The sequence below is a fragment of the Agelaius phoeniceus genome, chromosome 6 (assembly GCF_051311805.1).
Source record: "Agelaius phoeniceus isolate bAgePho1 chromosome 6, bAgePho1.hap1, whole genome shotgun sequence".
NCBI classification, from domain to species: Eukaryota; Metazoa; Chordata; class Aves; order Passeriformes; family Icteridae; genus Agelaius; species Agelaius phoeniceus.
In genome coordinates, this window is record NC_135270.1 from 29,082,489 (window position 1) to 29,095,655 (window position 13,167).

Here is a 13,167-nt window from a genome sequence, read left to right on the forward strand (position 1 = left end):
TGTTTCATTCAAATACATAATCGTGGGAAATATCCTGAGGTGCACTTTTATTAGTATTCACAGAACACTAATAACTCTGTATCTAACAATAATAATAACTCAGTATCTAACAGTATCAGCATACTAATAACCCAGTATCTAACTCCGATACTGCCTGTCTTTGTCTCTTATTGACCTCCCTCCCAAAAGCCTTTTTCATATTTCCCCACAGCCATCAGCAGCTGATGGCAATATCATATGGGAAAGTGTAAGTATTGAAAGATGGAGAAAGAAAGTTCTTGCTACTCCATTTAGCCATTGAGCCATCTTGCTTTGACTTAAATATTTGTCTTTGCAGAGACTTAGAGATCTTATGCTAAGTTTTGCTCCTTTAAATCACATGTCCAAACGAATAATACCCTTCATGACAGGTAGAACATATTTAGAAAAAGCTCACAGATCAGTTCATGTGGTTGTGAGCTACAATTTACCAACATAAGCTAAAAAACCAGCTCTATTCCCCCTGTTATAATCAGCTGATCCTCCTCACCCTTTCAGAACATAAAATATCTCTTCTCCTAGATGCTCAACTATTCAGTTTTTTGAATGATCAGGAAAACCCAGAAGTACTTCTATTGTCTCTACCTCTTGAGCAGGCTAAGTCTTTATTGCTTTTGCATGTCTGATACGTTGAGTTTCCAAACTGCATAGTACAAGTACAGTACCATTAATCAAAAGTCTAGCAACAACATTTGGAGATACAGCCTAGCTGGGAAGTCACTTGTCACCTTGAAATGACAGCCAAGCTTCTGTTCTTTAATAGGTCTCATGCTTTTATTGTGCTGTGTAATCCTGAAAACTCTCAGTGAAGATGAAATTTTACCATCCTGTCCACAGCTACAAGCAGCTGTGTGTTTACCCAGTACTACAGCCATGGATGTAGCCTCCAACAATCAGTCCAACTCACCAGTCCACCAAGGTGAGGAGCACAAGCTCAGTGTACACCTTATCTAACACAGGCATCTGCTACCAAAATGTCCTTTTCACCCAAGGCCTGGCCACACACATTCCCTGCACTTCCATCAGATGACCTAGTGGCCACATAGCTACAGGACAGGTCCATTTGGCTGGCAGATCCAAAGGTAACAAATGAAGATGGCTGCAGCTGGAACAGGGGACCAAGACTGCATTTTAAACAGGCTACTAGGTTTTAGCTCATTTAGATGCAACTCAAAAATCTATGTTTGCCTTCAATCTACATATTTATCTCCTTCCTACCCCCTCTAGCTTCCATGCATAAACCCATGCCCATGTGTTTTAAGTCATATTTTAAAAATTATTTTCAGCAGCTCTCATTTTTAATCTACAGTTAAAAAACCTATGCTCCATGACTTGGTTCTACGCTGTCTTCTCTGGCAATGCCTCTTTTGAAAACAGAGGTACTTGTTTGGTCTTTGCTAGACCAAACAAGTCTTTTTGTACATTAATCTTCCAGTCAATTTCACAGGAATTCACATTATCAGAAATTAATTTCAAACAAAGGTAAAAATACTCTGCTCGTTCTCCAGCTCAACCTTGAAGAACTGTGTTATATGATGGTGATGGTGCACAGACTCAGCTATAGGACTTCTCTTATACATGAAGAGACTGATTCACCTCATGATCTCAGATAGGCATAAAGTTAGGTCCTCCTGTAACACAATTTCCCATACTTCCTCTGTAGTCACCTGGGGAAAAGTAACTCACCTATTTTAGATCCAGATTTTATGCCCTCTGGGGTGGACACCATATTTTCCTTCTTTTGGTGAGATCTGGACAACCAGGTCAGACCAGCTGTTAAAGGGTGGGAGCTGGGAGAGAAGAAATTCAGATGATTGAACAAAAAACTCAGGCACTTGTGCCTGCAAAGCATTCTGAACTCTCAATGAAATTTTGCACAAAACATTACCCTTCAGCATTGTTTCCTAAACCTAAGAAGATACCAAGCATTAAAACACTGGGTTGAACCATGCACACCTAGTTCTTGGAGGACTAAATCTTGTTTTTTGACCTTTAATTATCTATCCTGTTACATATTTTTAAAATAAAATTGCAAAAAATATGAAGAAAAATGCAAAAATATCCCAATATTGCAACATGCATAGATGCCAAATAGGAGATCTCAAGAAATCCAAGGTTTCTAGCTTTGCAGTCACCATTAAAATAGGGTTATGAGACCAGCAGTTTAATGCATGATATACATCAACTATGTAGTACTATACTAGGAAAAATTAGGACCAGCTTCAGAGGTACTTTTTGCACACAACATTGGCTGCAGGCTTAGTCTGCCAGTAATATCAAATTATTTTTCTCTGTGACTGACCCTGAAGAGGACAGTTTTCAGTGTCTGTACACTGCATTGCTAGTTACAATCACTGTACTGTAGAAGGAGCTTCCAAAAATAAAAAATTGATAACCACAAAAAAAAAACCAACCAAACAAACAACAAAAAAAACCCATGAAAGATGAAAACACAATTGAGAGAGACTAATAAAATTTCAGTTTCCATCTTCCTGACCCATTCATTTGCTGCCTTAGGCCATCCTTTCATGGTTAAAATGTAATTCACTCTAGGGAGATATCTACCTAGCGTTCACCTGATTATCTTAAAGTTGTTTTTTCATCACTGTAGTGTCTCAACCCTGTATAAGACCAACATTTAAAAATATCCTATGCAGATCTTGAAGTCTTAGCTACTGCAGTTTAAGAAGAAAATTTTGGCAATATTTTAGCAGCCTGCTTTATCAGTGAGTTTCAAATAGTTGGAAATTAACTGGTTTTAATATAGCATCTAGATGCATCTTCACACTGAAAGCTTTTTTGTCCAAGGCAGATTAAGGTTTTAAACAGCCTTAGACAGAGAAAAATACCATGGGGGGCATATAGAGGCCATGGGAATATTCTGTAGTCTTAAACCACCCATTCTCTATCCCACAAACTTATGCAGAGAACACTTCTACAGCTAATGCTGAAAAACATCCAGAGCCAGTGAAAAAGAATGGAGAGTAAAATATTCTTTTGAGAAGTGGTATGACGTCTGGTTGTTGCCATACATGTAACCACCACTCCTTCAGGAAAACTCCCTGCAGTATCACAGGCTTTACTCAGTCTCTTCTTCCTTCAGTGCTTCTGCCTTAGTTTTAACAGGTACTACAGATTCTGGAAATATATATGTATGTATGCTATCAGTATCTTCTGCTTTGCACAATTTTATTCTTAAAAAGAAAATTGCAATGTCTCTTTTGTAAGAAATTAGCATTTTTACTTAAACCTGTACTTTCACAGATCTGGGACGTTGCATGTAGGCTGCTGTGTATTGCAATTAAAACTCTCCAGAAATAAAGACCACAATTAATTTTGTGTTCCATCTGGATTCCTATTTCTCATTCTATCTTTCCTTGGGAAGCAAATGCAATGCTGTTCACCAAAATTTTTTCCTGTCTTTTATTTTTCAAAAGCAGGTAGTTCTGTCTTCATTAACTAAGTCTCTTAACTGAAGCTACATCTGAATGACAACATTCATTCATTCATTCATTCATTCATTCATTCATTCATTCATTCATTCATTCATTCTCTATTGCCATGATACACCTCCTCTCTCAGATTTACCCTGTTCATGTGCCCTCCCACCCCCACTCCCCATCACAAAGGGTTGGCTCTGACCCTCCATATCTGTATAAAAACATGGTCTCCCATTTCTGACACTCCTGTACATCATGTCAGGACTTTGGACAGACCTTCAGACAGGAGGGTGGCACAGCACCACCCTTTGCTTTCAGTTCATCAGACACCTTAATAAATGTGGGAAAGTTGAGATAAAAAGTGATCCCCTGAACACTTCTGTTGTTTGCTGTGTGAAGTGCTCAGTTTTTTAACTGACTGTCATATTCTCATATTTGCCACAGCCATAGCACCCATGCCCTGTAAGTTATTTCTTTCATAAACTTAGCATGGAATGATGCATTTCTCTGAAAAGAAATGGGAAGATATGCATCATGCTTGCAGGAAAACTGCTAATTCTGCTGCTGACGGGGCAAGAAAATAGCATGTGTCTCAATTCTGGCTCTAGAAAAGCTTACACATTGATTTTCTTTACAGTTCAGAAATTGTAACAACATTCCTAAACATAGATTTGGGGCTAGGTTTGCAAAATTCATATTCTAATTCAGAATACACAGTTCATGCATGAAGAATGGTTCATAAATATAGAGTAAATAAATACAGTATGCAGTAAATACATCTTACAGAAATACAGTTCATAAACAAAAATGCAGTAAATACATCTTACAGCATATACCGTTCTTAAACAAAAAATTCATAGTTCCTATTCCCCCCACCCCCCAAACTACTGTATTCTGTCTGCAATGCTCACTTATAAAGAAAAATTGTGAAGAGGCCATGGCAAGGAGCCTGGAAGTCAAGATTCATATTACCACCTAGACAGTGAATGCCCTCCATATTTGGGAGAGTCCATTCCCTCAGGGAGTTGCTGTTGCTCCCTCTGGGAGCTTCCCTCACTATATTTGTTCTATAGTGCTAGAACAAATGCTGTGTACGAGAGTGTTTGTGCATCACTTTGTCGGGAATTGTGGGCAGAGAGTGCTGCAGCAGAAATTATGCTCTGGCAGGCTTTCTTCTCTGATGCTGTAAATAAGGCTCTCTGAAATGTCCATGATCCTGCCCTGGGGCAGTTTGGGAAATTTGTCACTCCTTAGTGCTGTGCACAACAGATGAATGGTCCTGTACAGCACATGGAGCAGACAATCCTGGACAAGATCTGCGTGGTCTGGGGATCCACACATAGGAATGTCTTGCAGCAGCAACAGCAATGAGCTTTTATTCTATTCTATTCTATGTCCTGCTCTTAGGGCTCTGCTGGTGCCTCAAGAAATGGAGTTGTCAGGATGTCAGCAGCACTTAGAAGAAGTGCACCAACAGTGACATTGTAATCTGGGATTGGGGAAATCAGAGGACCTGAGAAAGTGACCAGATCCAGGAAAAGCCAAGTACTTAAAACTGAGTCACATCAGACCCCACCCCATCTTAGACCCAGTGTCACCAGGAAAACACCTCAGAAGTTAGCAGTTGGAGATTCTTTAATGAGAGATGCCACAGCACCTGTTTGACATACAGGAAATATCTCCAAGTTAGTTTGCTGTGCAGCAGGAGCTCATAAACATGATAGCATTGATAGGATATGAAACTGGCTAAACCCTCAACTTTATCATTCATTCCTACTCTGCAATGCAGGATCTAAAGACACAGTGGTAAGGCAACATAGAAACATGAGAAACACCATATGGGCAATGAAGACATGGTAAGTAAAAGACATATTGTCCCAGAACATCCAAGTCAAAAGTGGTCAGGAAGCAGGAAATGAACTGAACAGAAAATGCCTGCTAAATTAGGTAGTACTTGAGTTTTAGACCGCTATGGATACAGATACACTGTGCAGACACTACTGGAATTTAATGGCATTCATCTGACCTGATAGTACAAAACAAAAGAGGGGAAGATGTGGGACTCAGCAAGGAATGGAAAATCTGTGGGCAGCAAGACTCGTCCTCTTAATGATCTCCCTGGTGCAGCAGCCACTGAAGACCACGGTGGCTACCAAGATGATTTTCACCCTGTGCTCCCCTTGCACTCTCAGGCCTTGCCGGCCACTTCACATGGGCTCTGAAACTCCCTGGCAGCTCTGGCTGGTCAGGGACCAAGCAAGAGGCACTGCTGCTGTGCCTCCTTGTGTCCCTGGGAGACAGAGAAGATCCTGCTCATCCCAGACCCTCTCTGGGGTTTGGCACAGCAGAAATGAACTTGTCGGACATGAAGAACACTGTTCTGTCGGCAGCGGGAGTTGCCCACTGGATATCATCCCCCACACCTGCCCATCACCCCTGGGAAATACCTCCATGGAGTCAAGGTCCTCTCACAGCAGCACAGCAGGAATGTCACCACCAGCATATTCAGCACTATGCTGGAAGCCCCATGTCACCACCAGGATATTCAGCACTACACACCCAGGGGTAACACTTAGGTCCCAAGAGCAGCCCGCCAAGTACACAGGTCAGCACCAAGGGGACCGGTTTCATCTCATAGCAGGAGATTTTCAGGAACAAAGCATTCCTGGGTCATGTCACCCAATTTCAGATTGAAAAGGGTTGGGGGGAGGGCTTCTGCCTCTTTTGTCAAGGGAACCCCTGGGGGGGTCCCCTCACCACCCCGGCAACTGCTCTTCCCACGTATCAGGCCTTTGGTTGCCCTGGGCCATTAGGAGTCCTAGAGCTGAGGTCGAGATGGAGGGCGGGGCTGCCCTGGCTGGGATGCCCTGTGGCACCTGTGACATCACAGCACCGGTGTCACAATGGGGGCAGCTATCAACCCAAGCAGCAGGGAGCGCAGCCCCAGTACAGCCTCAGCGAGCGGCGAGCGTGCACGCACGCAGGAGGCTGTGCTGAACGTGGAATAAGGCCCACGGCAGAAACGCAAGTACCCCAGGCAGCCGCTTCTCACCGTGCATCCAGAGGCTGGTCCCTCGTGGGAGTGTCTTTGGCAGGGCACGGTGCCGCGGCAGGGGCAGCAGCACAGGCCTCGCAGCCTGCCAGCTGCCTGGGGCCGCTTTCCTGCCATTAGATCCCTGGGGCTCCTGTCCCCACTTCCCCTATCAGTACCTCCCTCCCATCCCCACTCAACCCCTGCTCACCTCCTTAAGGCCATGCTGGCCATTAAGCTCCTTTTCTTGCTTGCGCAAGGCCTCCTCCAGTACCCGCAGCAGGCCGGGGATGGGCTGGATGAGGCTGCGCTGGAGCGCATGCAGCAGCGTGCTGAGTATCTGAAGCAGCAGATGACTCAGCTCATTCTGGAGCTAGAGCAGATGAAGCTGGAGCAGAGCTGTGGGGCCTCAGGAGCTCCGCTCATGTGGCAGTTCTTGGCTCTGACTGGAATCCTCCTCCTTCTCTTGGCACTGCGCTTTGGACTCAAGAAAATTAGATGTGATCCAGACAACAGTGGTCACAAGGAGAGGCCCAGCAGCAACTTGGTGGAGGAAGAAGAAGAAGAAGAAGGACACAACATAGCGGCAAAGGAAGACATAGAAAGCAACGATGCAAATGTGGAAGAGGAGAATAAGAATGGAAAGGAAGAAGGCCGTAACGTTGATGCAAAGGCAGAGAACAGTCTTGGACGTGAAGCAAAAGAAAGCTATGATTATATAAAGGAAGAAGTAAACAACGACGAGGAAGTGGAGGAAGTCATTGCTGCCGGAAACGGAGAGGACAAAGGAGATGCAAATGAAGACGACGACCACCACAGCGTCAAGAGGAACCTTGGAAGCCTTTCAGAGGTGCACATAGAGTTGCCTGTTCTGGATCTGGACAAAGGCTGCTCCGTGATTAAGGACCTGATGGACAAACTCATAGGCATCTTTGGACAAGGCTTGTCCAACAGCTTCTACCCGGTGCCACAACAAGCCATCGGAGTGGGCATCGCCTTTGAAGGCTGGAGTTCCCGTGCACAAGATGTTGTGTACCGCATGCTTGTACCCCTGAGTCCCCCTCCAGGACATGCCTTCCACCTGGAGCTGGACACTGCAGGGATGGTCCAGAGGAAGTTCTGTGTCCGTGTGGAGCTGCTGTGCACCTGCACGAGGGAGAGGCTGGGAGAGGACATGCTGTGTTTCCTCCACCACCCCGAGGAGGAGCTGAGAAAGAAACAGGACCCCAGCCTCCTGCACACCCTCTGCACTGGCTCCTATCTAGATGTGAAGAAAACCGTCCACTGGTTCTATCGATTCATGAGAAAAGCCTGGACGCTTTTGCCTCAGTCTTCCCACTGGCGTTTAGTGTTTCAGCCCTGCAGCCGCTCCTGTAAATTTCTCCTGAGGAAAGACCAGGAAATCTTCGCAGCTGAGGTGATCTTTGGAGTGCAGCAAGGAGACTCAGATATCTTTGTGAGCAGCCAGCCTGCAGAAGTAGGCATCCCAAGCGCAACGTGGCTTGAGACTCACTCCGTGGCAGAGGCAAAATTCTTCCAGCACATTTCCAGACAGGCCCTCCAGCTGGCACTGCAAGTTCCTGCAGCTCCTCCAGCAGCATCCTGATGGGTGGAGGTTTTTCCAGCTATGCCCTGAAGACCGCGGTGATGCACCTGCTGAACACTCTACCCCCTGACTCGGTGGCACAGGAAGGATTTCCGGCAGCAACTGATGGATATCTTGAAGTACCTCCGCTGCTCACTGGACACAAAACAACTTAACCACTCCGTGACGGGCAACAAGAGGCTTCCTGAGGAGATCAGTTTGCCCTCCGACTTCCGGGTGGCTCAACCACCCAACCTCTTCCAGCACCTGACCAGCAGTCCGGATGCCCACACCAAGGCCCTGCAGGAGGTACGTTCACCTGCTGCAGCGGCCCAAACAACTGCTGCTCCACAGCTGTTGAAAGAGATCCTGGTGCACAGAGCTGTGATTCTGAGGCCTCTTGACAGACCCTGTATATATGAACCTCCTGTAGTTAGTGCATTTACAGTATATATTAGTACCCTGGAATTAGCGCATTTGCTATACTTACTAATACCCTCTAGTTATTGAATCTACTTTATATATTGGGACCCTCTAGGTAGTGCTTTTACTATATATATTAACACACTCTAGTTAGAGAATTTACTATATAGAGATATATATATACACATATATATATGTATTAGGACACTCTAGGTAGTGCTTTTACTCTATTTATTAATGCCCTCTAGTTAGTGCATTCAGCAGTCCAGAACTCTCTTTATAATTGTTTCAATAAACTGGAATATTCCAGTATTGGGATGGTGCAAGCTCTCCTTTAACTCGACCAGACCTAGAGCATTTGTAAACTCCACTAGTTGTGAATCTGTGACTGGCTGGGAGTAGGCACTGTTATTAGCAAGACTTTTTTAACAAACACACACAGTTTGCCCTTCCTACTGCTTACAGCCTGTTATTGCACAGGCTCTCCATGTCTCCCTTGCATACAAGCACAAATTTACTTTGCATAGCTGCCTTTTTCTGCCTCAAGCTGGATAGATGGATACCATATCCAGGTCCTATGACAATTGTGGTAACTCAGTCTGTGACGTTTTTGAAGCTCTGGGTACAAATAATACAGCATGGGTAAGACCAGAACATAGAGAGATAAAGCGAAAGCGTTTCTCCTTCCAGAGCATAAACTAAATCCTTAACAGCATATTCTCCTTTTAATGATAGAAGCAAGGTAATATATTTTATATTCATCTCGAGATGGCAAAGTGCTAGAGATGAAGATCCTCCCTTGTAGAGCATCAGTCATCCTTTGTAGAAAGGTGAGGGTGACCATAGGTAGCATCTGCCAAACTGATCCTCATCTCATGTCAGCAGAGAGTTGCTCACTAAAGCACTCTCAAAAAGCTAGAAATAGATAATTAGCAAAACCCCAAACCTCCTATATGTTGTCACAATTAAGTGGAATTTGTATCTGAAGCCTCTCAAACTCAGGGCTTCCTCTGAATAGCAAAAGAAGGGAAATTTTTTAAGCAGTCTTCAAATCACGCAACACACTGTTTAATCATTTTCAGGGTTTTCAAAGAGGATGTATCATGATACAATCTTGCTGGTCACAACATCAGTTGTGGTCATGCAGTTACTTAAATGCCTCAAGGAAAGCAACTGGAGCTTTGTTAGTGATTGCTGGGATTGAACTCCCCAAACCTCCTGAAGACAGGTTACTTATGGTATAGATAAAAGTATCCCCTTCTCTCTTATTTTCTCATTTGCTGTCCTCCCTGTTGTTTCAGCAACCTCTCCTATTACTGCACTCAGGAAGCTTCCACAGGACTCACAGGAAATTCCTCTCTATTATTTGGCATCTTGCAGACCATATACACTGTAGCTCATCTTCTCAGTGAAATACACAGACTTCACCTCCTCTATCTATTTTCATAGGGAAATCTTGCCATTCTCCAAATTGTTCTTATTACTTGTTTTGAAGGCATTCTATGTTTCGTGGATATATTTTGATGGGTAGCCAGATCTGAGGGCTGCATGCTGGGAGAAGACGAGGTATTTTTCCAGTGGCAGCTGTATTCTTTGCCCTCCCGGGGGCAGTGGCTGTGTTTTCTGCTAGTTAATATTTTAAAAAAATCTTTCAGAATGTGATTTTCTTTCTGGTTCCCAATCCCTGGCTTCCCAGCCCCAGAGGGAGTTTTCTCTATCAGATATAGGAGAAGCCTGGGGCCACAAGAAAAAGGGACTTCAAAGCCAGGAGAAGCAGAACCACATCCTCTCCTTGCTGTCTGCAGCTCCTCCAGAGATGCCACAGCCCTGGGACAGTGGCCAAAATTGCACTTACTTTGCAGAGACTGGCAAACTCCACACATTGCCTGACCTAATGGAAAACATCAGCAGCTCCACCTGCTAAAAAGCAACATGCAAGTTTTTGGCTGTTGGTATGAGCCCTCCACTTCTGGAACCAAATCTCTGTAGCCTGAATAATGTAAATCAGCATGAGACTCCTTGTGTCTAAAGAGAAGGAGGTTAAATCATTGTTAATGGCAGAAACACACTTTCATCCTCCCCACTAACCATTTTGAGGACAAATAAATGCAACTACTCCCAGAAAAGCTGCCATTAACTATTTCTGAAACTATTTCCCTTCTTGCTGTATCAACAGGAAAATAAGTTTTCTCTCCTTGATATGGTAAGTTGAGCATTCTAATTTGTAATGTCACAGAGAGGCATATCTTAGAATAAAACTTCAGTGTCTCATACTGTGCTAGATTTGTGAAGAAATAAATTTTCAAATGAACTTTTTTTGTGCTTTTCTTTCATAATGGGTGGGATTATTTCTTTAGTACTTCAAGTAGCTGAGGAGAAGAAAACCCTATTCCTCTTATCCCCTCAGGGCCCCTGAATCCCATCCAAAAAGGGTAAATATAAAACCATTAGAAAAAAAATTCATTTTCTAACATGCTTTGTTACTTCTTGGGACAGACCAGTTATCTTTTCCTTGAATTTATTTGGGGATTGATTAAACATAGCATGTATCAGAGATTATGTCTGTCTTTCTTACCACTCTTCTAGAGAAGATAAAAACTAGAAAACACATGTATTCTGTTCTGATCAGTCTTGGAAAACATATCAAAAAATAGGTTCTCAGGGAGAGCAGTAGAACCAAAAAGTTCAGAGAATCATTTTCTAACGTTCCAGTTCTTACCAGAGCTTGCAAAATCTGTCTAACCATACACCCATCCAGAAGGCAGGCTGAGAGTCTGCCACCAGCCTTACTCTTGCTCTGATTCAATGCTGCTTTGATATTTTGCAAAACATTTAACTGAAAGAAACTAAAATTGCTTTCTGCTTACTGAAGAAGATATGTCAACAGTACATTGTCATAGTAAACTATGGATGAGAAATGGCTGTATTCTTATCTCACAGACATCATTCGTCCAGAATGTATCTCCATCTTCTTGAAGTGCAAGAATGCACTTTAAAACAGAGCAAGAAATAAAAACATAGGCAACCAGGAATATTATAAGATGTTCTAATAAAAAAAGGAGCATCTTAATCTAGCTCTGGTCCAAGGAGAGAACAGACTTATTGGCCCAAATGAAATGCAGCAACAAAGCAGCAGGTGAGATTCCACTGTGGCATTCAGCTGAAGAAGCATGGGCTGGAAAATACAAGCTGATGACTGTCCTGATATATACCACATTGCCCAAATGAAAGGCTCATTAACCCCAACAAGAAATAACAGAAATTTGTTAATTTACTCAAAATGCATGCACCAGAGAAGTGGCTTGAGGAGTGTGTGTGTTTGTTTGATTTCCATTCAAGAAAGGATGACACAAGTACAGGCAATTGCTATGGCTGATAACTACTAATTTTTATTTGTGCAAAGATGTAAACCTCCCTGCTCCAGGGAAAAGTCTTTGCTCTCAGCTTTTGCTACTGGTCAGAGCTGCAGGGTCTCATTGTGCTCACAGTGCCTTGGCCCTGTGAAACTGGGCCCTTCCCAGGCACAGCAGGTACACCTAGTGCCACACCTCTCCAAACCCAGTCCCTGCAATGCTGATACAGTCCCTGATCCGTGTAGGTATACAGTCTGGCTACTCTCTTGTCCTATTCCAGGCTTGCAAAAATCATGACGCAAGCACTCATAAATACTTAACAATAGTCCTAAAAACTGCTCTAACAGGCACAATATTGAACAACAACAATACTGAAGATAACATCTCTCCAAAACTGGAACTGTAGAGAAAAAGGTAGGTAAGTGTCTTTGACCAAATTCCCCTTGTATGGGGAATGTGCTGAGCAACTGTTTAAATGTCCAACTTATGCAAGGTGAGCTTGGTGCTGTGTGGAACATCAGTGATTTTGGCCATCTCTGTTAAACGCAGAACTGATAATTTAAACAGTCCTGTATTTTCTTTTAACTTGGTTTTAATAGCTAAAGCCCTTCAGAACATAATTAATGTTATATATCCACTCTTGAGAGCAAATTAATCAGTTCCTCAGAAAGACCATTAAGTTTTTTGCCTCTGTGCATTGTAACCAATTATGAATCCAAGATTCACAGCTATTAGCTTCACCTAGAAATTCAGAAGTTGCCAATATATTAACTGCAATTTAATAAAGAATTAACAAAAGATGGGAAAATTAATTCAGATGGAATAAGGAATTAATTTTGATGAAATATTAAAAATAGCACAATTAGAAGTAGGAATGTCTATGCCTCTCTCTTCTTTAAGTAGTTTTCATCTCATTTGGACTGACTTGGTATATCCATTTTATTCCACAGAAAAGTCCCCATGATTCCAAAGTACAGATAGATTGTGCTTTTAACTGTACACTGCACAATTTATATGTCATAGACAACATAAAGCACAGCAGTTATTGCTCTGTGTTTGGGGATTCTGTGGTCTCCAGAAATCCAAGTTACTAATAGTAACAACTGAAGCACTGAATCACAGACAAATAGGAAAAAAAAATTCAATAGATGTTGGAGTATCTATTGCAAATAAGAGATGGAAATGTGCAAGGAAGAGTGTGCATAGAGCTCCCTTTCGTTTTTTTTCTTAAACTGAATCATAATGCACAATGTGTGACGTCATAAAAAGCTCTACTTCTAATATTTCTTTCTCTAT

General features: G+C 42.9%; 1 long non-coding RNA gene across 5 annotated transcripts in view; it reads right to left on the bottom strand.

Annotated features, from left to right (window-relative positions):
- LOC143694358 (uncharacterized) overlaps nt 1-13,167 on the bottom strand; it is a 43,637-nt gene that overhangs the window by 6,591 nt on the left and 23,879 nt on the right. For 4 of the 5 annotated variants that reach the window (XR_013182789.1, XR_013182788.1, XR_013182790.1 and 1 more), the window contains one exon: nt 1,726-1,829. This is a non-coding gene — a long non-coding RNA (uncharacterized LOC143694358). Of the gene's footprint in view, nt 1-1,725; nt 1,830-6,721; nt 6,851-13,167 lie in introns of those variants that run through there. The other variant, XR_013182786.1, reaches the window with a different exon arrangement.